Source organism: Ictidomys tridecemlineatus, chromosome 8, assembly GCF_052094955.1.
Source record: "Ictidomys tridecemlineatus isolate mIctTri1 chromosome 8, mIctTri1.hap1, whole genome shotgun sequence".
NCBI lineage: Eukaryota > Metazoa > Chordata > Mammalia > Rodentia > Sciuridae > Ictidomys > Ictidomys tridecemlineatus.
The window spans coordinates 154483464-154505135 of NC_135484.1; the positions used below are offsets into that span (position 1 = coordinate 154483464).

Below are 21672 nucleotides of genomic sequence, written 5' to 3' on the forward strand. Positions count from 1 at the left end.
TGGGTTCCATCCTCAGCACCACATCAAAATAAATAACTAAAATAAAGGTATTGTGTTCAACTATAACTAAAAAAATAAAAAATAAATATTAAAAAAAGAGTGTGAAGAGAGAGCCCTGAGAATGGTAGAGGATCTTTGCCCCTGCTCCTCAGGTAGGGCATTAATATCCAGAATATATAGAGAACTCAAAAAACTGTTCACCAGAAAACAAAACACCAACCAAACAACAAATGAGCAAAACAACTAAACAGATACTTCTCAAAAGAAGAAATTCAAATGGCCCAAAATACATGAAACATCTCTAGCGATTAGGAAAATGCACATCAAAACTACACTGAGATTTCAATTCTCTCCAGTCGTAATGGCAATTATCAAGAATACAAATACTAATAGATGTCCGTGAGGATGTGGGGGGAAAAGGCACACTCATACATTGCTGGTGGGAATGCAAATTAGTGAAACCACTCTAAAAAGCAGTGTAGATATTCCTCAAAAAACTAGGAATGGAACTACCATTTGACCCAGCTATCCCACTTCTCAGTATATACCCAAAAGATTTAAAATCAGCATACTTACAGTGATGCAGCCACATCAATGTACATAGCAGCACGATTTATAATAGCCAAGGTATGGAACCAACCCAGGTGCCCTCAAGAGATGTATAGATAAAGAAAACGTAGTATATATACACAATGGCATATTACTCAGCCGTAAAGAAGAATGAAATGATCTCATTTACTGGTAAGTGGATGGAAGTGGAGAAGATCGTGCTAAGTGAAATAAGCCAGACCCAGAAAGTCAAAGATTGAATGTTTTCTCTAATATGTGGAAGCTGGTCTAAAATAAGGGGCAAGGGGTGGGGGTGGAGAGAGAGAAAAGAAACAGGGAGGAGGGAATTCCATCAAAATAAAAGATTGGGGCAGTAGAGGAAGGGGATGGTGCAGGGAGAGGGATGGGATAAGGGAAGCTGGACTGAATGTGAACTAACTTTCCAATGTCATGTAGGAGGAGACCACAGCACATGCACACGAAGCACCCAAGGACACCGACTTTCACAAATGTAAATAAGTAGACAGTAGAGGAAAGGGGACAGGAGGAGGGAGGAAGGGAGGGGAGGAGGAGGAATGAGGAAAGAAGAAAAATAAAAAAAGATAAAGCAGGTTTGGCCCAGGGCAAGCCTGCAAGGATAAGACCAGGGCTTCTCTCTGGGAAATAAGAGCATTTGTACCTACTGAGCCATAGGACACCAAATGCCATGAAATTAAAAACAAAACAAGAAACACTGAGCGACGACTGCTTTTATCTTCAGGTGTGTTTCGGGGCCTGTGCATGTGAGGCAAGCACTCTGTCAGCTGGGCCCTTTATGCTGTTTTACCTTTTGACTTGACCAACTCCTCTGATTAAGAACCTAAACAGGGAACTGGGAAGAGGCCTTGTGATGATGGAAGGTCAGCGACATCTGATCTGAGGGACCTTAGTAAGGGTCCTTCAGTTTTGGTCAAAGCATTTCCCATGGGAGCAGAATGTCCATTAGAAACCCAGCATTACCAGGGTGACCAAGGTGTTCCACCCCGAGCCAGGCCCATAGGTGGTTTGCCGGGGTGGGGTGCTGTGCTGTAGAGAGTACACAGCTCCAGCTGGGTCCCCATCCTAACCACCCCGGAGGCTGAGGCAGGAGGATGGCAAGCGCCTGGCAGCCTGGGCAACTTGGCAAGAGCTTATCTCAAAGCAAAATAAAAAGGGCTGCGTTTGTAGCTCAGTGGTAAGTGTCCCTGGGTTCAACCCTCAGTATATATATGTGTGTGTGTGTGTGTGTGTGTGTGTGTGTGTGTGTGTGTGTGTGTGTAAAAGGGCCAACCTGACCATCAGTCCAAGTGCCTGCTGTGGACAGGAGAGAGCAGGGGGAGAGGGGACTCTTGGGGGGTGACGAAGTGCTCTAAGATTGCATGTGGGGACATTTGCACAACTGTATGACTTTCTTAACTTTATTAAACTGCTATTTTATTAAATGGATACTTGAGTAGATTTATGGCCTATGGGTTTTACATCCATAAGGCTATTTTTTTTTAATCACTATGGATTTCTAGAAAAGCCACGACTCCCTCTAGGAGGAAGTGCAGGAAATCAGGAGTTGGAAGGAAAAGCTGAGGCAATGTGGATCCACCAGAGCAGGCCCTTTGTCCCAGCAAGGCCACCTCAGCTGCGGCAGGCAGGCCACTGGGCTCTGACTCATTTCTGCTGCCGACTTGGGGTCTTTCTCCTCCCTGACAATGCCACCTGGTTATGCTCCCCCACATCTTGGTCAAGAGCAGGAGTATAATTCAGTTGTCTGCAGAAAGCATGTGGGCCAGATGCAAATAGCCTGCTCTGCTAAATGATGACTTGAGATGAGTCCTAAAAATAGGTGTCCGCTTATTATACGGTCACAAGGTACCTATTACAGAACACTTGACTAATCTTTTGAAAAAAAGAGTAGATGTGTTTAAGTCATTGCCTGTTTTTTATGTATGGCTGCTTTAAAATACATCAAGGCAATGGCAATATTTGCTTGTCAGTTGTCAGTGCTGTTTGCTAACCCAACGCTGATGGGCGGAGATGAGTGTGGTGAATGGATGAGACGATTTACAGAACAGCTAGACACAGCCTGGGTCCTCAGCAAGGGCAAGGAAGAATGAGGCCAGGTTTTCCAACTGGCCTGTTGGGCAAGTACCACGCTCCCGGGCAGATTCTGTACCTGAAGGATAGAGGCGGTGATCTCTCCCCATGTAGTGGGCGAGCATTGTAGGTTTCAACTGAGATCTCAGAAGAGAAGCTGACTTGCAGCTTCTCTGGAAAAGGATATTGATGATTTTCCTCCTTTTTTTTTTTAAAGCAGGGATTGAACCTGGGGGTGCTCAACCACTGACCCACATCCCCAGCCCTTTTTATTTATTTATTTTATTTTGACACAGGGCCTTGCTAAGTTGCTGAGGGCCTTTCTAAGCTACTGAGGCTGGCTTTGAACTTGAGATCCTCCTGCCTCAGCCTCCAGACCTGCTGGGATTACAGGCATGTGCCAACATACCTGGCTCTTTCTGTGTTTTCTAAGAGCCATCCATGAACCTGTGATTCTTTAGCACATCTTATAAGTGTAAGGCTGCCAGGGTGCTCTGTGTTGGCCCCCGTCCAGGAGCACTGAGGCTGAGCTCTGCTTTAGAACGTTAATAAACCAATTGGAGAAGGCAATACAACTGCACATCATGCTGGCAAGGGACAATTTTGGATGTAAGAAATAGCCAGAGGTGAAGTTCTAGTAGCATCTGTCTCCATGTGGCCCGTGGAGGGCAGGGTGGCAACAAGGTGGGCTCTGGGGAAGGACAGATCTGGGCCCGGTTCATCTCTGCAGTTCACGGCTGTTTTCTGCATGCTGTTCGACGTCTCTGAATTCTGTTTCCCTCGTTTGGACAAGAAGACTATTCAGAAGATTTTATGAGGTCCCAGGAAGATAATATACACAGACCTGGTGAGTAGTAGGTGCTTAACAAAACTATTTGTTAACAGTAATTTAGAATAACAAGAAGTCCTCTCAAAAATGAGAGATGTGGAGAGGAACGGCCAGGGTGTCTCCCAGGGAAGACAGAACTCCAGCCACCTGAGCAGAGTGGAGGGCCTGGGGGAGCCAGGGGGCTCACAGCCGCATGCTGAAGGTGGCAGTTTTTAGGTAACTAAACAACACCGACTGATAAGAAGCAAAAACATGGTACTTTGGAAGCCCAAGTCAAAAGTCAATAAAAAAAATCTTGACTTTGAAATAGTTGAAAGCCTACAGGAAAATTGCAAGAAATGCACCCAAAGCCGTCATCTCTTTGCCCAGCCCATTGTTGGTTGACACCTGCCACGTCTCGGGTCGTCCCTTCCACAGACCCACGTTTCCTGGGTGCTCTGGGAGTTTGCACACGCAGCGTTCTGCACCCCTCCCCACTGACAAATCTGAGAATGTGATGCAAACTTCCTCTCCAGCTAGTTGAGAGGAAGTTTGCATCACATTCTCAGAAGAACGTGGACATGAGTTTGCATCTCATTCTAAGAACGTGGACATTCACTGACACAGGCACAGTCCAGTGACTGATATCAGGACGTGTAACATGAAATGATTCTACTATCCAACGTACAGACCTTATCCAAATCCCAGCCATCACCCCAGTAATATTCTGCATAGTGTCTCCCCGACCCTGATGCCAGGAGCCAATCCAGGACTACAGACTTCCTCCCTCCTCCTGTCTTTAGTCTCTCATCAGCGGCAGTTCCGTGGCCACTCTTGGTCTTGGACATTGACATTTTAATAGAATGCAGGCCAGCTGTTTGTGGCGTGTTCCTTACTTAGGTTTGCCTGATGTTTTCTTGTGATAACATTCAGGTGAGGCCTGCTCAGCAGGGACACCAGCATCCTCCTGTGTGAAGGGCCCTGGCTCAGGGTGGCAGTTGTCCCAGCCTGGAGATGTCAATTTTGATCCCTTGGTTAAGGGACTGTTGGCTGGTTTCTCTTCTGGTAAATTACTCTTGTATTGATTTAGCCTTTGTCATTGATAAGTAGTTGGTAAGGAGGTACTTTGAGGCTTGAACCCAGGAGTTTCAGCATCCATTCATGATTCTTGTCTGAATCAATTATCATGGTGATGGTGGCAGAAGGGTGCTCTTTAAATGGTACTCCAGCATCCTTCTTGGGCTGGGAGCTTCCCCTGGGATTTTATCCATTCATTTGCTTATTTGCTCATTGTCAGTCTGGGCTCCTGGATTCTTGTTTAATTCAGCCCGTTGTGACCGGTTACTGTCTTCGTAGACAGCTCCCTGTCTCTGGACGTGCTCTCTGAGCAGCACAGCGAGACCTCATTTTGTGAACTCCAGCACTTGAGATTACCAGTGGGCAGCACGTGTTCAGGGCTCTCTCGCATCATAATCACCCTCCCGAGTGTCTCAGGAAGCTACCCCCTTCTTACACTTTGCTGCTCCGTACAGGGTAAGAGGAAAACAACCCTGGCTCTGGATCCAGGTGACCCAGGTCCCCTCCAGCCACCTGTCCTCTCTAAGCCTCTATTTTTCTTTTCCATAAAATGAGTAATAATTTCCCAAGTCACCACAGTTATTTTGAGGATAAAATAAGGCAATGAGTAAAGATTTTGGTGTGGAGTAAATGGTCTTTTCTGGAACTGGAACTTGCATTTTCAGAGCTGTATGACTTTTAGCAGTTGAATGGGATGCGCTTATTATAGACCCGACACACGTCCCAGGTGAGAAAACACACAGAGATGCGGTGCAGCGACATTGCTGCTCTCCCTTTTCTCAAAGAAATGACAGCAGAGTACGTGGAAGCTATTTTAAGGGCCTGATGCAGTCATTGGAAGAGTAAAGAGGAAATGTTAATAGCGAATCTATTCATTGGGCCAGTCAATTGTAGGAACTTGGAGATAATTGACACTGTTCCAGCCCTGGGGAAAATGAAAATTCTGTTTCTTCTTCCGTTCTGGTGGATTAAATAAATGCAGGGAGCAGCAGCTGGCCTCGGGATAATTAGAAGAGAAATGATTCAGGACATAAAACTCGCCGACATCTCTCAAGGGGCTGGGTTGATTTTGACTAATGTTGTCATTGCTCATGTTAAAATGCAAAGCCTGGAGAACCGGGTAGACCTCCGTGTGGTGCCCACTGCCCGTCAGAGTGGGCCAGGAGGAGGGCACAGTGCACCAGCATGAAGGCTGGGGCCGTCTGCCACAGTCAGAGAATTTACCTATTTTTTCCTAAACCAGCAAAACCCATGGATATCAAAAAGGAACGTCTCTTGGGAACACGGTCTTCAGAGACAGCTTGGCTGATCCTGCCGAGGGAAAAATACACCCACCACAAACCCTCGTTTTTTTGCTCATCAGACTCAAAACAACACTGATAGGCAGGGGGAAATCAGCAACGCAGGTTTGCTTGCACGCAGCGTGTCTGTGCCCGAGCATGGCAGCTCGCTCTCAGCCTGTTGGGACAGTGGCTTCTTTATAACAGCACCAAGCGGATACCGAACTTTCTTCTTCTATTGCTCTTTGACTTTACTAAACGGACCATCTTGATTACTTTGCTTTTAAAAAAAAATCGTTTGCACCAGACCTGAGCTGCACTTTTGGAAGCCTTAAACAGAGGAGCCACTAGGTTCTGGGAGAACGTCCCCGACACTTGCTGGGAGGTGTGGCCGTGGGCCCATGGCGGCTCCTCTGCCCACGTGGGTGACTAATGGCAGTTGAGAATGGGGGCTAGGGCGGTAGGGATCAGAACCAAGCCTTGTCAGTGGAGAGGCATGCTGATTTCAAGCCACAGGAAGTGATCTAGAAAGAGCTTTCCAGACATGGCCTACATGGGCAGACTCATAGATCTTTCAACGGGCTGACCAACTTCTCTGTCCATCTTAGCGAGTAAACTGACGGATGGAAGGTTGGCGGGCAATCCCGTCAGGGCGCCTGCAGCTACACACTGATTCGACTGTGGCAGTGCCCGCGCTCCTGGCCCTCCTTTGAGCAGCACCAAGGTATGGCGAGGGATTTGAAGGGAGGCAGGCCTTTCCAACTTGGGTTACACTCATCTTTTCATTCCCGTTGTTATGACAACACTGTTGAAAAGCAGCACTTCAAATGTTGAGCACTTAGCACCTTATTATAGACTTGAAGGTAATATACCAGGGTGTCTGGGGCTGCCGAGGGGTCTCGTGACCCTGGTGGCCACCGGGAGAGGCCGACCGAGACACCCCCGCCCCTTTCTTGGCTTTGGGCCTAGAGCTCTTGAACTTGGTGGCTTTTCCCTCCCCTCAAGAAGGTGAGGGTTCACCCAGGGGAGGGAAGCTTTAAGAACGCATGTGGGAAGATACTTATTATTATTCCCAGTCTCTATTCTCTGGCTGCATTGGTAAAAATGAAGTTCTTTCATGGCCTTCTGTGTTTCATTTTCTTGATTATAGCCTACGTCACGCAGCTTTTAGGAGCCAGTAAATGATGGTGCGCTCTGATTGATTTCAGGCACTCATTGCAAGCTATTGGAATGATTCACTATGTAAATGCAACTTCTAAGAAAGAAAAACTTCTCAAAACACACAATGATTATGAAAAGGAACAATCGGTAAAAAGCTATTGTAGTTAGTGTGAACCTGAGATGGAGTCGGTAACCAGCTATGCGGGCGCTATGCTGAAAAAAACAGAGATGTTTGTGAAGTTTCATGTTGAAATTTCTTTTGGTGTTATACAAATAGGAAGGTGTTTCTACTAACTAGTACGCTAGTTGGACATTAGCCCTTTTCAGTCACTATGATTGAATGGGGAGAAAAATTTATCTGTCATATTTAATTCTCTGTCTTGAAAGAAATATGATAGTTTTATCTTGATCTACTTACATCTGTGTGTTTTGTTTGCAATCATGTAAATTATTAATGAATAAGGTTGACCAAAAAAAAAAAAAAGGAGGGAGGAGGGGAAGAAAACTATAACAGATGATTAACTGGGGACAACCTGGTGAAAGCTATTCTAGCAGAAGTGTGGGGTGGCACTATGTATGCATGTGCCGTCACACGCCGGCAGTTTCAGAGTCGAGTGGCTTCCAGGGGCCTGCACACATGTTCTCTGCCTGGTAATTTTAGAAAATTAAAGGGCTATAACAGGGACAGTGGCTTCATTACTGGTCCTTGCTGCTGCATACCAAGAGGGGCCACACGCATAACATCTGCTCAGTTATTTTTGGATGCCAAAACCAAATAATTTACCAGCAGAATGCAAAGCAGTTAGGTATAGCTATGTGCAAGCATCTAGATTATCAACAAAGCAGAGTTACGTTCTTCTAACATTGTATACCAAAGGTTTTTAATAGTTTCTTGCTATCCCCTGCTTTGCAAAACAGTAACCAGGCCAAAAAGCCCTTCTAATCCTTAGCTGCAAGCACAACGCAGCCTCAAGAGAGTGAATGTTCGCGCACCCAACTCTGGGTTCATCAAGGCATGGCAGACTCCCAGCACCAGGGACAAAAGAATACATTAAAGACTGATTTTACACCGTGGAAAGCCTGGTGCTTGCATTCCCAGCCCCAAGGCAGGTCACACTGTGCCCCCCAAGGTGCCCACATGGCTCCTCTGATCACACCCCTCTTTCGAAGGCTTGTGGTCAGCTGCCAGTCTCCACGCCCACAATCCTCTGCCTGTTCATTGTCCTTAGCCCATCTGCCTGGATGGGCATCACATCCATTTCTATCGAGCAGGAAATTGAGGGTTTGAGGGACTTTTCCTAGGACTCCTGCGGGGACCGGCTTATTCCTAGACTATCTTGCTGCCGGGGAGTACTGTCCTGTACTCCACCCTTCCCTGTGGCCTCACAGACACACTCCATCCTCCAGACCACACCAGAATTGTTTGAAGGACCCTTTCTGATTTCCGGGTGCATGTCACTGCACAACGCCTGGCCTTCTCTTTAACCCCCCGCCTGGTTCACTGCGGAGAAAGTGGTTTTCACTCACGTTCTTGGGTGAAGCTATAAAGAGCAGAGGAGCCGATCCCTTGGGGAACCTGGGCTGGGACTCCTGAGCCAACAAACACCTCATGTGGGCCTGGGAAGGACAGGAGAAGGCCGGCCAGAGGCAGCACGGGGACCCTGTTTTGACCACGACAAACCAACTGCAAAGTCACATTTGAGCTGCTGGGGATTTTGATATGGATGAGACATTAGGTGACAGGAAGGAAGCCTGACTCTTGGGCTAGGCCTGCAGTGGTGTTGGGGTTGTGGAAGAAAACCTCTGCGCCCTTGAAGAGCACAGCCGGGAGACGGCAGGAGCTCGGACTGGCTTTCGCTTGCTTCAGGGCCCCAATAACCAAGGGAGAGGCCATTAAGGGAGCGCTTGACAAGTGTTGCCGCTAGACGGCGGCTCCCCGGGGACTGGCTGTCCAGTCCACCCTCCTTGGTACCTGTTTGATGTTGCGATAATGTATGGACCGACTGGTCCAGTGCCCGGGCACACAGGCAATCCCCAGTGCCCTGGGAATCAGACTGTCACACAGCGTAGAGCAGGCCAGTGGCGTCCCAGGGACAGCCTTAGTCTTCAGGAGCACAGCAGGACACAGTGAGCCAGAGCAGGACGGAATGCAGGACGGAGGCCATCCAAAAGGAGGCCCTGTCCTCCTGAGCACTGGTGCAGGTAAAAGATGGTCAGAGAAGGGAGCTTTGTCTGTGTTCTCTCCAAGGAGAAGCAGACGTGATCTGGCCTGTTAGCTGGATGGGTCTATCTGTCCAGCTGCAAGAAGCCACACTGGTGGCCACGTGAGCCAGCTGTGAGGAGTTCCAGAACCAGCCATTCTCCCCTCTGCTCAGGCCAGCATCTGTGTCAACACGGGTCCCTCGCCAGGGACCATCTCCTTTGGACATGGACGGGCTGACGGGGGCAGGGAATTATGTTGGGAGGAAGCCTCCGATTTTGCCTGAATCTTCTGGGAGAAGCTTGTGGGAGTATTCTGGGACTTAGGGGACACAGAGGCCTCAGACTGTCAGGGCCTGAAGAAACAGGCATACTCTGAACACATGGGGAGCACTCAGCCAGCCTCAGGAGCCTGGAGAAAACAGAACAAAGCAAGAATCTCTGTGTAGGGAAGTGGGGTGTGCAGGCCAACAGAGAGGGGCCTTTCTACAACATGGGGTTCGCTGAGAATTTAGCCCCAGCGAATACTAGGAGCAGGTGACTCACTAGAGAGCAAAATCAGCAAAAAGAAAGGCTTGCCTTTTGGTGGCTCCCCGCCATATGCATCTCCACTAGATTTAGGGGACTCAATGCCTTCTGCCAGAGGCCACTCCTAACAGTGCGTGCTTACAAGTGGCACTTTTTCAAATGCTTTGACATGGGCTGTGTGTGCATCCTGAAAGTGACCTTGTGCACTCGGTGGCTGAGTCGTCATTAGTCCTGTCTTACAGGTAAGGACACTGGCCTTTTGGCCACCGTTCCAATGACATGGGGGCAGCACTGATCGAGAACCAGGATCTCTATTTCCCAGCTGAGGGCTTGTTCCTCTCCACAGTCACTGCCCCTTAGCTGAGGAAGCAGAGCTCCCCAGGTCTTGGTGAGACTCTCCATCCACCTGGAGTAGAGAGTCTTAGTACCCAGAATGCCTTGAGGCTCCACAGACAACTCAGTCTGTGTAAACCCAGTGCTCACGAGGTCAGCTGGCTGCCAGAGCCGTTACCTCCGTGCCCTCCAACCGTCCCCACCGTGATGTGCTGGTGAAGTGTTGACAGACAGTGTAATTATCATGACGTGTCCAGCAGGGCTAGATGGGCAGTCTCTGCTGCTTGGGGAGCAACGTCCTGCACCACATTCTGTTGTGGTTAAATCCACAAAGTCCTGTGCACCCCAGGAACTGGATTATGGGGTTTATTTGAATACAGCTGCTACACTGAAATAAACATTCAACTTGAATCCCGCATCTGCTTCTGGATGAACCTATCAAGAACCCAAGAAAGAGTCTGATGAGACGTACTATCTAATTGAGGGGTCCTCAAACCCACTGCATGTTAAAATTACCTGGAAGCTTTTTTAAAAAGTTGTTTTCTGAGCCCAGAGATGCTTGCTTAGCTGATCTGGAGAGGGACCTGAGCACGGGTACATTTTGTTTATGTTTCTCAGGTTGAATTTTTGTGCATACACACAGGATGCAGCCATCACTGGCACTTCTTGCCTCTCTTTCACATGATATGCAAAAGCCCTGAGTCATTCATGTTTTTTTGTTTGACTTCAAAAGATATCTGAAAAAAGGCTTTGCAAGTCTCTACCAGAGAAAAAGGCTAAAACCATCTCTCTTGGAACATAAGGATGTCTATGAAAATATTAAGACTTAAAAGAACTTTCCAAGGGTTGCAAAGATTGAAGGAGCCATGTGTGAGGACTGGAATTGTGGTCACCTGTCCTCGATTCCCAATGCTGCCTGGCAGAACGAGTGCCTGTCACCCCAGACACAGACACCATAGAGTCCAGCCGCTGGGTTCCTGGCCTCTCGGCTCTGTTCCTATTGTGTGGTCTCTCTCCCCTGCGGCTCTGCAACCTCCCCAGACCTCCACTGTCATCTGTGAAATGGGGCAGTAAGAGGACCAAACTCAGGTTGCTGTGGAGTCAGGCACGTTAATGACACAGGAGCCCAGGACAGTGAGTAAGCCCTGCTTATCTCCTTGTTGCAGAGGGGGACAGAGCGTCAGGGCCAGTTTAAGAAGGTCTAGATAGAAACTCCAGCACACCCTTCAGCAGAGAGGAATCAGAGGAGGTTGGCTTCACCAGCTCAAAGACATGCCCAGGCTCTGCTTATGAGCATGGGGCTTTCTCGGCGGTCCTGAAAGCTGACTTAGTAAGCCCGTGAGGCTTCTGTTATAGAGACAGGTGATACAGATCTGCAGAGAAAGAGCAGCAGTTGGCTCTTCCAGCTCACACAATGCCGCTGGTATTAAAAATGACAGGCTTCCCGGGGTATTTCCAAGAGCTGGTTTCCCCTGGTGAGATCCCTCAGATGTTAAGCGAATCCCCTCCAGACACTCAGTCACTCTGAGACTTTTCTCTTTTGAAGGATGCCATTCACACGGCGTGTTCCTCAAACTTTGTGGCAAGACTTTGGAATTTGAAAGCCCAGGGAACATGGACCGTGGGTGTTGAGGATAATCAGATGGGATGTGGAGAATTCCGACTGTGAACTAGGCGATGTCTTTCAAAAACGACACGCCTTCACAGAAGAATGTATCTTGATTCCTAGGAGGGATGGGATTTTTCTCTGCACCAAAAATACTTCCTGCGGCAGGGCGGGCCCATTGTTTCTGAGTCAGCAGTGCGGGTGTTCCGGCCCGGGAGCAGATGCCCTCCAACTGTTCAGACCGGGGTATTCAGGGTGAAGAGGGAAGGGACCGCAGCGTGGACAGGTGGCCGGCACAGTCAGCCATTGCACCCTGCCCTCCAGAGTGGAATTCTGGATTCCACCGTGCGCCACAATTAATATTCCCAGCAGGAAAGGGCAAGAATCAGACTTACCAGCTCTCTTCGTGGGCACTTTCAGGGTCAAGGCAAACCGTGTAAGAGCACTTGTGTCGGCAGCTGGCTGGCAGATATGGTACCTACTTCCTGAGGAAGAGACAGTTCCACACCATCACAGCTCAAGTAGGTGACACAGAATCTCAGGGAGGGTCACGTCCAGTGTCTTTCATCAGGGGTACAGAGAAGTGAGCCTCAGCTGTCGTTTGGGAATTTTATTTAAATCGAGTCCATCCATATCTGAGAGCTCTGATTGTGATGCAAATCAAAGGGAATGATACTTGTGCCCCATAAAGCCAGGGAGGCACACGTGGTGCAGATGGGCTGCCGCCGCTCCAGGTCTCTTCCATGGAGACGGGAGGGTAAATCGCGCGTGTACTAACCACACTTGACACCAGTCATTTTTCTTCAACGGCAGGTGATTATCCTGTGTAGCTCTTTTCTGCATAAATCAAACCTGCATGAGTTCACAGGGGTGGTGTTTTCCTGCATCTGGTGATTAAGGTGAAAATGATCAAGGGATGCTTTACATCTGGGCAGGGATCAGACCACAGTCCTCCTCACAGAACCGAAGCTCTCAGGTTTGTGTCTTCTGCGGCCCCTCCCCTCTGTGGGGTCCTTGGGTCCCTGCTTCTGAGAGAGGTAGAGGCTTGTCCCTGACACGACATGGTTTATCAGGCGCCTCGCTCACTCAGAGGAAAGGGACGTCTCACTTCCCAGTGACGGGGCACCTGGGTGGACGCTCTGGTTGCTGACTTGGCTGGAATAACGGACTTTCCTCCTGGAGGATGTGGGAAAGCTTCTCGTGGACAACGAGGGTCCAGAAGAACCTCGCTATCGTCTGGGTATCCATGATAATCTCAGCTTGCGTGGGCGGGCAGCCAGGTGAGTTGCTGGACCCCAGGAGCCGGCAGCCACCACCCCGTGAGGTTGGAGGGAGAGCGCGGCCTGGAGGACCTGCTCCTCTTCAGCCGTTGCTGTGGGAACTGATGCTCTGCCTTCAGAGCCCTGTGTGTGCACAGCCTGGACTCCGATGTCACACAGCCTGGGGCTGAAACTCGGCCCTGCGTCCTACTCATGCAGTGAGGCTTCCGCTCTCCCATCTATAAAGTGGAGATGATAGAGGACTCCGTGGGTGGTCACCTGTGCCTGGCAGGTAAGACATTCTCCCGAACGCTGGCTCTCATTAGCATGGCTAGGGAGCCTTCTTCAGGTTTCACCACGGCAGAGGCTCTGTGTCAACAGGCCATGTGACACGTGTCCATGGCATTTAAAAATCGTACTGGCTCCAGACTCCCCTGTGTCCAGGAAGGCCCGGTCTCTACCTGCATCAGGACCCCAAGACGTACCTAAAAGGAGATGCCAGGGAAGGCCGTCTTCCTGTTGCTGGACTCCTCTGGGCGGGATTCCCCCGCTGAACTGCAGAGGCGTGAGACCAGCTCCTGAGTGAGGCAATCTGTGACCCTCGACACGTTTTTCCTGCAGCCCCTCGGCCTCGCTCACTGTCTTCACCTTTACGAAAGCTTCTTCAGAACAGTCACCCTCGCCGCCTGATGCTTTGGCTATTTCCTTCCCTCAAGATGGGGAAAGAGCCGTCTTGCAGCAGAGAGCCAAAAAGTCTAAAAACGACGTCTGGAAAATATCTTAATGTGAAGAAGCACACGTCGAAGTTCTTAAAAAAGAAAATGACCCTCGGAAAAGAAATACCACGTGTCCTTCATGTCCTATTTTAGGCCAAAGATCACTGTGACAAGAGTCAAAGGGCAGACTTTTCTGTTTTGGGCCTGAAAAGGGGGCACTCGTTGACCTTTCTTATATCACCACGGGGCGGGTTTCCATTTGTAAAACCAAGGGTCCACGGAGGGCGTCGGTCAGGTAATAAGAGCACGGCCACAGTTCAGGCCTCCTGGCAATTTTGGCTTCAAAGAGGCCCATTAAGATAGGAGGAGGGGGAGGCAGAGCAGAGCACCCTGCCTCTCCAGCAGGACGACGGCCGCTGGGGAAGTGGCGAGGGGCACCCACTGGGTGGGAGACGCTGGCGAGGAGCCAGGCCCCCAGTGCCCCTGATGCTGTGCGGTGGTCCTGGGCAGACCAGGTAACTGTCCACTGCGTCGCCTGACTGTGAGGTAGGGACACTGAGTCCCATCCCAGGGCTGCTCTCAGGTTCAAGTGGGATGAGGGAGGAGAAAGCTGCTGGGCTCTGCGACAGCCCACCCAGAGGTGGGGTCCTGTCACCTGCAGGGAAGTGGGTTACACAGCTCTCAACCGACCTCAGATGCAGGCTGAGGAACAGCAGCTGCAAGGCCGTCAGGCAGGCGGCAGGTGCAGGCCGAAGAGGCAGACAGAGAAGGGAGCAGCGTTGGCCTTTAGGAGTGGGCGCTCCCCGCCTCTGTGCCCTGGGCCTCAGGTGCGGTCACTGCGGCCAGTCCAGCTGCTCTTCCTTCTCTCTCTCCATCTCCTCAGTGGGCCCTGACTTGACGACACTCCCAAAGTAAAGATCTGCAGCACCTGGGCTTACTAACCGAGATGGCTCTGCTTTTAAAGGAGTTTGGATTCCTGCCTAGTCAAATGTGGGATCAGCCGCTCCTTCTCAATGCTATCGACTCCGCTTTCCTCAAGCCTCCCCCGACAAATCAACCAAATATGTTTGCTTCTGATATAAAATTTCAGATGTATTCCTTAGGCCAATGTGGGCTTTAGGTGTGGTTATTGTGCTAGTGATCACTGCAGTGTTATCGGCCTCACAGCGAGAAATTTGACAGGGAGGATGCAAGACTGTGGTCTGGATGTTTTTCACATCTGACTGTATGGACCAACCCAGTTATTTATTCTGGGAGACAAATCATTGTCAAATGCAGAGGCCTGAGGCCAGCTGTGCGTAGGGCACTGGAGAGGTCTGGGACAGTTCTGTCTTAGGTCTTTCATCAGTTGGTAGACGTGGAGGAGCAGGGCTGGAGCTGCTGAGGGCCACCTCCTCTCTCTCTTCTCAGGTCCCTGTGGTTGGCTAGCTTGGGCTTCCTCACAGCATGGTGGTCTCAGAAGAGTCAGAGCTAACATGGTGAAGCAGCTTCAAGCTTCCAGAGTTACTGCTCCCACGACAGGTAGAAGGTGGGTTGTCTGCTGCCATCTGCCTTCATTACACACTCTGTCTGTCAAGACTGTCACTGTTCTGAAGGGGAGGGACATGAGCCTCCTTCCCTTCTTGGGTGGAGTGGGAGGGTCGTCTTGTGGGAGGGTTGTGTGGGGTAGCCGATTGCTGAGGTCACCTGTGAAACACACAGTCTGCTCCAGGGATGGGCTGTGGCTAAGGGCCCAGCTGCAGACAGTGGGTCTTTTCCTGACACTGACATTCATGAATAATCTCTCCTTCATCTCCAGACGGTGGCTTCCAACATGCGAGGTGGGCACCATTCTGACGCCCCCTTCCTCCTACAACCCCTTGGGCCTCAGTGTCTGAACAACACTTGCTGAACCTCCTAAGCGCCTCAGGCATTCACCTCTGCTCTGCCGCGTGCCACCATCCCTCAGAGAGGGACAGGTAAGAGTGCTGGGCCTATCCCCCTGAGCTCCCCAAGCTCCTCATCTTCCCGTGGCAGCTGTAAGGGGCGTTGAAGGGCACTCAGTGTCATTAGCCTGCTTCCCAGAATCCCCTGCAGCTAGGATTCTGCCTGTGAAGCGGGGCCCATCAGACACAGCTGCACAAGATCAGAGGTGGCACGAGAGGGAGGAGGTACGTATCCGTTTTCTATGGCGGCTGCGGTAAAGGCCCACGAATGCACCGGCTTAAAACACAACCCGCTCACAGTTCTGGAGGAGGGAGGGAGGGCGAACCGAGTTTCACTGACCAATACAGAGGTGCGCTTCCTTCTGGAATCTCCACAGGAGAACCCTCACCTTGCGGCTGCTGGAGGCCTCCCGCATTCCTTCCCCTGTGGCCCTTCCTCCACCTCCAGGGCCACAGCGGTGCCCCTCCCTGGCTCCTCCTCCTTGGTCCTATGGCTTCTCAGAGTCAGGCTGGGCCCAGGGGGAACCTAGGGTGCTGTCGAGTCCTGCACTGACCCTCCTGCCAAGCCCTCCGATCACACAGGGAAGTGTACTTGTGGGCCCAGGGATTAAGACACGGGCATCCTGGGGGCATTGCTTCTCTGCCCCCTGCTTCTCCCATCATCGCTGTCTCCAGCCACCAGCATGGGGCGCCTGTTTTGTTTTTTCCTTCCCCGCTCGTCCCCGGCTGGCTGTTTCCCTACCATGGTGGCCGCCCCTCACTCTGGAGCCAGGAGTGTCTCGAATCACAGGCAGCTTCTGGACTGTAGATTGGCCAGTTCCACCCTGGCCTTCCAAGTCCACCCTAGTGCCTTCAACCTACAGCGTTTCCTAGGCCTCCCTGACCCACCCATTCTGCAGCCGTCTCCACTGATCCCTTCTCTGCTGCGTGGATTCTGCTCTGAAGAATCTACGCTGAGGATGAGGCGGCACCCGACGACGCTGAGTCTGACCGGACCTGGTAGGGATAGGGACTGTACCAAAGCAAATGCTGCCCGTAGCCTTGTAAGCCAGACGCATGGTGTGGCCCCCACCCAGGGGTTGCCACTGGTGGTCATTCTGAAGTCTTCTTGCAGGACTGACCGACCCAGACCTCTGTACTATCAGGGCATCTCAATGTGGGGACGTACCAACTGGAAGATAGATGGTCCCAGCCAAGGCCAAGGTCACGTCTCCCAGAACATCACACACAGCGAGACAGGGAAGTGAAATGCCACACTGGAACTGGCCTCCCGAGGTGGCTCTCGCTCCAGGGGACTGTCATTCTCAATCACCCCTCCTCCTGGCAGCAGGAAGTACGGCTGCTCTTGATCTGTGCTGCTTTTGTGTTTCTAGGGTTCTCTTCTCCCTCCTGCCCTCGCTCCCTTCCAAGAGTCCCAGAAGACAAGGACAGAAGGACACAAGCCCGGAGAATGGCGATATTCTTCTAATGTCCCTTGAGAAGGAACAGCTCACTTCCAGGGCTGGCGGTGAGGGCCATGGCACCCAAACCCAGAGGTAAGGGACAAGCCCAAGAGGGAGCTGGAGGACCTTCTCCACACAAGGCCGTTCTGGGGTGGCCCTGTTCTGCCGTCACCAGCAGCTCTCCTGGCTCACAGCCTGCCCCAGGGCCTTCCCTGCCAGGCACGCCTCCGCCCCGTCCTGACCTTTCCCACCTGCAATCTCGCTCCAACCCACCTCTGAAGACTGCCCAGGAGGGCGGCCTGCAAGCTCTGCGGGTGCAGGACAAGCTAAACAGGGCTCGGCACCGCAGGGAGCTCCCTGTCCTCCTGCCTTCCTGTCTGCCCCGGCCCCTTCCCTTCCACATGAGAGAAAGCACCACGGGTCCACCCACAGCTGTTCGCGTCCCCTGACCTTCCTCGGCTGTTTTCTCTAGGGTCATGGTGTGTCCTCTTATCTAAACCCAAACCTTCTGAGTGAAGGAGTCGCCAGGAATGATCACGCCGCAACAACAGGTGCATGGTGGGCTGGGGTGTGGCGTGAGCGACTCCCCAGGGCCCCTGGGGATCCTAGGTTTGGTCTCCAGGGTGGCACTATTGGGAGATAGTGGACCCTCTGGGAGGCGGGGCCAAGAGGGCCTTGGTCAATTGGTGGCCTGGTCTCTGAGGGGATTGTGGGACCCCTGTCTCTCCCTGTACTTGGTCCAAGAGGTGATCACTTGTTAGCTTCTGCAGGAGTTCCAACTATTTGAGGTGATGGTGTTAAGAGGTGGCCCTCACCAAGCCGGCAAAATGCCACTTAGACTTTCAGCCTCCAAAACAGTGAGCTAAATAAACCTTTATTTCCTAAGCAGCCTGTGTCAGGTATTTTGTTATAGTGACAAAAAGCACACATGGGATAAACCAGGCTTGTGGTCACCCATAACATATTGTCCTGCATTGGTCCCTTATTCTCCCCTGTCAGACTGCACTCCCTGGAAGGCATAATCAATATCTTACACATTAATATTGTATATGAGAATCTACTTAGACCAGATCCCAAAATAGTTGCTCAGTGCACACATGCTTAAACTGAAAATAAAAAAGAGTGATATTCGCTTAAATTACATAACACTGCAGGCTTAGACTCAAAATGCGCCCGAGGATTTAAAATGATTGTTAAGTGGTTCATTATATTTTAGAATGCTAAACAATCTGAAAAACGCTCCCTTTGTTTAAGACACCTCCCTCCCTGGTCCGGCTGCGACTTCATTTTGATCTTATAGAAAACAACACAGAGATATTGCACCTTATTTGCTTTCACTGTTGAAAAAAAATCTAATTTCCTGTTTCATTAGTGTAATGAAGGTGTGAAAGCATTCCTCTCCCCCACACAGTGCTCCTTGGTGTCACGTAAACAATGCACAATAAAGTGAACCAAAGCAACTTCTCCAAGTCTATAGGGTCTGGGTTTCCTTTGAGGGAGGGCAGTGCAGCAGAGGGCCACGTGTCAAATGGCCTTTCCTAGGTGGCCTGCCACACTCAGGAGAACATGTGTGACTTTCAGGGAATATTTCCAGCCCAAGTGGGATCAGTGTGCGGTGACGAACCCAAACCCAAACCGGGCCCCTTAACCGAGAGGGAAGAGGACTCGCGGGCTTCCATAGTGGTTCGTTCAAGGTACAGGAAGTGGGGAGGGACTTGGTTCCATTGAACCCACACACGAAGGCTTCCCTGTGCTTAAGTGACGAATGTGTTGCTTCCAGAGACTGCCTGTGAGAAGATGATTTGGAAGTAGGCAGAAAGGGGGCCAGAGGAAGGGCTGCTTGGGTGGAAATACTCCTAATCATCTCCTTTTCCAGACAGATCTAATAGTCGCCTCTTGGGGCGTCTGCATGACAACTGCTTTGTGACACCGCTGCACACCTAGGTTTGCCTTTGGGAACCAATTAAGTGCGGAGGGGCCATCCCTCCTGCTCCCCACCCCCACCCAGTCCTCTCCCCCATTGTCTGTTTGGCTGGTATTCTTTTCTGGTTGAATGGCCACAAACACAAGCTGTCTATCTCCCCCAGCTCTGGGAGCTCTGCTTGGCAGAAGAAAACCACCCTGGTAAAGGAGCTGTGCATGAGCACCAGCCGCTCTTGGCCACCGGGGCACAGGAAGCCCCTTGGAAAGTCAGCTCTGCCTTGCCCTGAGGAGCACCCACTGTGCAGATGAAAGGACTTTCGCTTCCACCACCACTTCCTCCCAAGAAAGCAAGAACCGGCTTTAGACTTCTGACTTCTTTTCAGAATAACAACAAGACAGCTTTTGATTTTTTCCAACACGTTGAATGCAGTGACCTATAAAGTAAAACACCGGCTGGCAAACTCTCCAACCCGAGAGCCTATTGTCTGCGCCATCACACCATTTACGACGAAATCGGAAAGTGATACTGTTCACTGTCCACCGCTGTCCCTGGCTGTGTTTGGGTCCCTTGACAGAGGGAAGTTCCCTGAATTCACCCTAAGTGTAACAGAAGTGGCTTGGTTGCAATTGGAAAGGGCATGTGGCTGCTATGGCAGCTGCACTTTGGGGGTTTATTATGGTAACAATGTTTCCATTGCAGTGACCTCAGGTTTAGTGTGGGGCACCTGGCTGTCATCAGCAGGGCCCCACTCCATGAACTTCCATACCTAAGCATGGAATTTGTATGTAAGTTTAGCGACCAAGATCTGTAGACATAAGTATTTCCTCCATAGTCCCCTAGACTTCTCCAGGCCAGTCTTGAAATGGGACAGGTCCCTTCTCTGCTGGAAATAACCTCGTCAATAACAAAGAAAGGGAGCCATTTCTGGAGTTTGTGTTTGGGTAATCAGAATTCCATGCGAGTCCCCGGTGGGCACTTTCAGTTTTCTTCTCTGGCTTTGTGTATCTTTATATGCATACCGAGGACAAAATATTCAGAGCAAAAGCTCACATTAGCGTGTCAGGGGAAGAGGGAAGCAACACCAATTGGGAGTCTTTTGGAAAACCACATTTGCAGGATGATTTTTATTAACAGATTCTCCAATGCTTGTTTTTAGGCTTTTAGATGCAGCACATTGAGGGACAAATGCATTGCCTCCCAGGGGAAAAGCCATTATTGGAAGGATCTCTACTGAAGGGCAGCTGAGCACAGGAGGCTGATCCTCAGGGATGGCTAGAGGGGCAGAGAGAAGAGGGCAGGCCTTATACTGTAGCGACTGTCACCTTAGGTAGACACATCCCTGCAATTCGTCCCTACAGGAGGAGGGCAGCTACTGGCTGCTTCCTGATTGACCACCACAGACTAGCTGTGCCGATCCTGGTTCTGGGGAGTCCTTGGTTGACATTCCTGTGTGACAGTAGGTAAAACAGTGTGGTGGACCTAGAAGACATGTGTGGCCAGACCCAGAGCCTGGTCCAAAAAGACTGAAAGAGCAAGAGGAAGAGGAAAATTAAGCCAATAGGAATACGGGGGGCGGGGGCAGGTGGGGAGGGGATTGCAATATCTTCAGACCACACAAACCTGAGGTAAAACTAAAAGGAAGAAATGACTGTGTCAGGTAATCACGGGATGGACAGCTGACCACAGGTGATGCACAGTCCCCTAGAGAGGGCCAGGCAGTTTCTGTGGGAATGGGGGCAATGATTAGTCACAATCCTAGACCTGCAGCCAAGGCACCGACACAAGGCAGACGGTGGGGAGCAGGGAGGACCAGCCCCACGTTTCCCCAGACGAGAAGCTCACACTCTCTCTTCTGTCACTCACACCACACACGGGCACCTCTGCTGCCAGGTACTGGGCACCACCGGGCTGCACAGAGCCAGCCAGCTTCTCTTGGCACCCCACTTGCTGTCTTGCTCCTGAGCTGTCACTTTGCATAGCTCTTCTGCCACCTTAACACCTGCCCAGCTTCAGCTTATTGAATTTCAAACAGCACCCACTTCCTTTTCAAGTGAAGGGTCCTACTATGGCCACTGCCCTGTGGGAGGAGACAGGAGGTGACAGTCTTGGGCTGCAGATGCCTTGCTTCTGGGCCCCTCCTGCCAAGAGGCCTGCCCATGCTCCTGTCCTCAGGAGCATCCCACTCCCCCATCCTTCCAGACTCAGGTCCACATCCAGGCAACCCACTTCTTTCCAGTCCCTCTCCCGGGTCCTCATCATCCCACCCACCCCACCTGTCAGATCTGGAATTCAGACGCGGGGAGGAAGGGGCTGGTTCATAGTCAAGCTCAACTGGTCAGCCTGAGGACAAGGGAGGACCCTGGGGACCGCGATCCTACCCTGAGCTGGATTCTCCATTGGCACAGAGTGCCAGAAGTCGTTCCCTAAACCAGGGGCCACCCAGACCCCCATCGGCCGGCGCTCAAGCACCCCTCCCCACCTCCCAGCCACGTCCAGTCTAGCGTTTCCCGGCCCCAGAAATGCCCCCGCCCGGGCGCTGCCGCTGGCTCCTCTGACCTTCTTGGCCGTTCCTCCTCTCTCCAGGGCACCCTTCTGTTCTGCCTGCAAAAAGTGCGTGTGTCCCTTTCGCTCAGCAACTCCCCTTCTCTCCCCGGAGGGCAGCAGATGCCCGAACCCACGGGGTGGCGGAGACCCAGGACGCCCGTGTCCACACGGCTTCTTAACAGGCCACGCTCGTTCCTGTCGAGGACGCCCCTCCC

General features: G+C 51.2%; 1 protein-coding gene and 1 long non-coding RNA gene across 15 annotated transcripts in view; one reads left to right on the forward strand and one right to left on the reverse strand.

Annotated features, from left to right (window-relative positions):
* Ripor2 (RHO family interacting cell polarization regulator 2) overlaps positions 1-21672 on the reverse strand; it is a 179580-nt gene that overhangs the window by 51322 nt on the left and 106586 nt on the right. The window contains exon 1 of one of the 10 annotated variants that reach the window (XM_078020617.1): positions 21470-21605. The exons of the other annotated variants lie outside the window; for them this stretch is intronic. The gene's annotated coding sequence lies outside the window, so the exon portion shown is untranslated. Of the gene's footprint in view, positions 1-21469; positions 21606-21672 lie in introns of those variants that run through there. 10 annotated transcript variants of the gene reach the window in all.
* Positions 5301-19376, forward strand: LOC120888928 (uncharacterized). Of its 5 annotated transcripts, none has more exons than XR_013425495.1 (5): positions 5301-6544; positions 15033-15150; positions 15421-15580; positions 15687-17540; positions 18571-19376. It is a non-coding gene; the product is annotated as an uncharacterized LOC120888928 (long non-coding RNA). The 5 variants fall into 5 exon arrangements; XR_013425496.1 differs by having other exon boundaries at positions 15687-17082; positions 17462-19376; XR_005732521.2 differs by having other exon boundaries at positions 15687-16546; positions 16662-19376.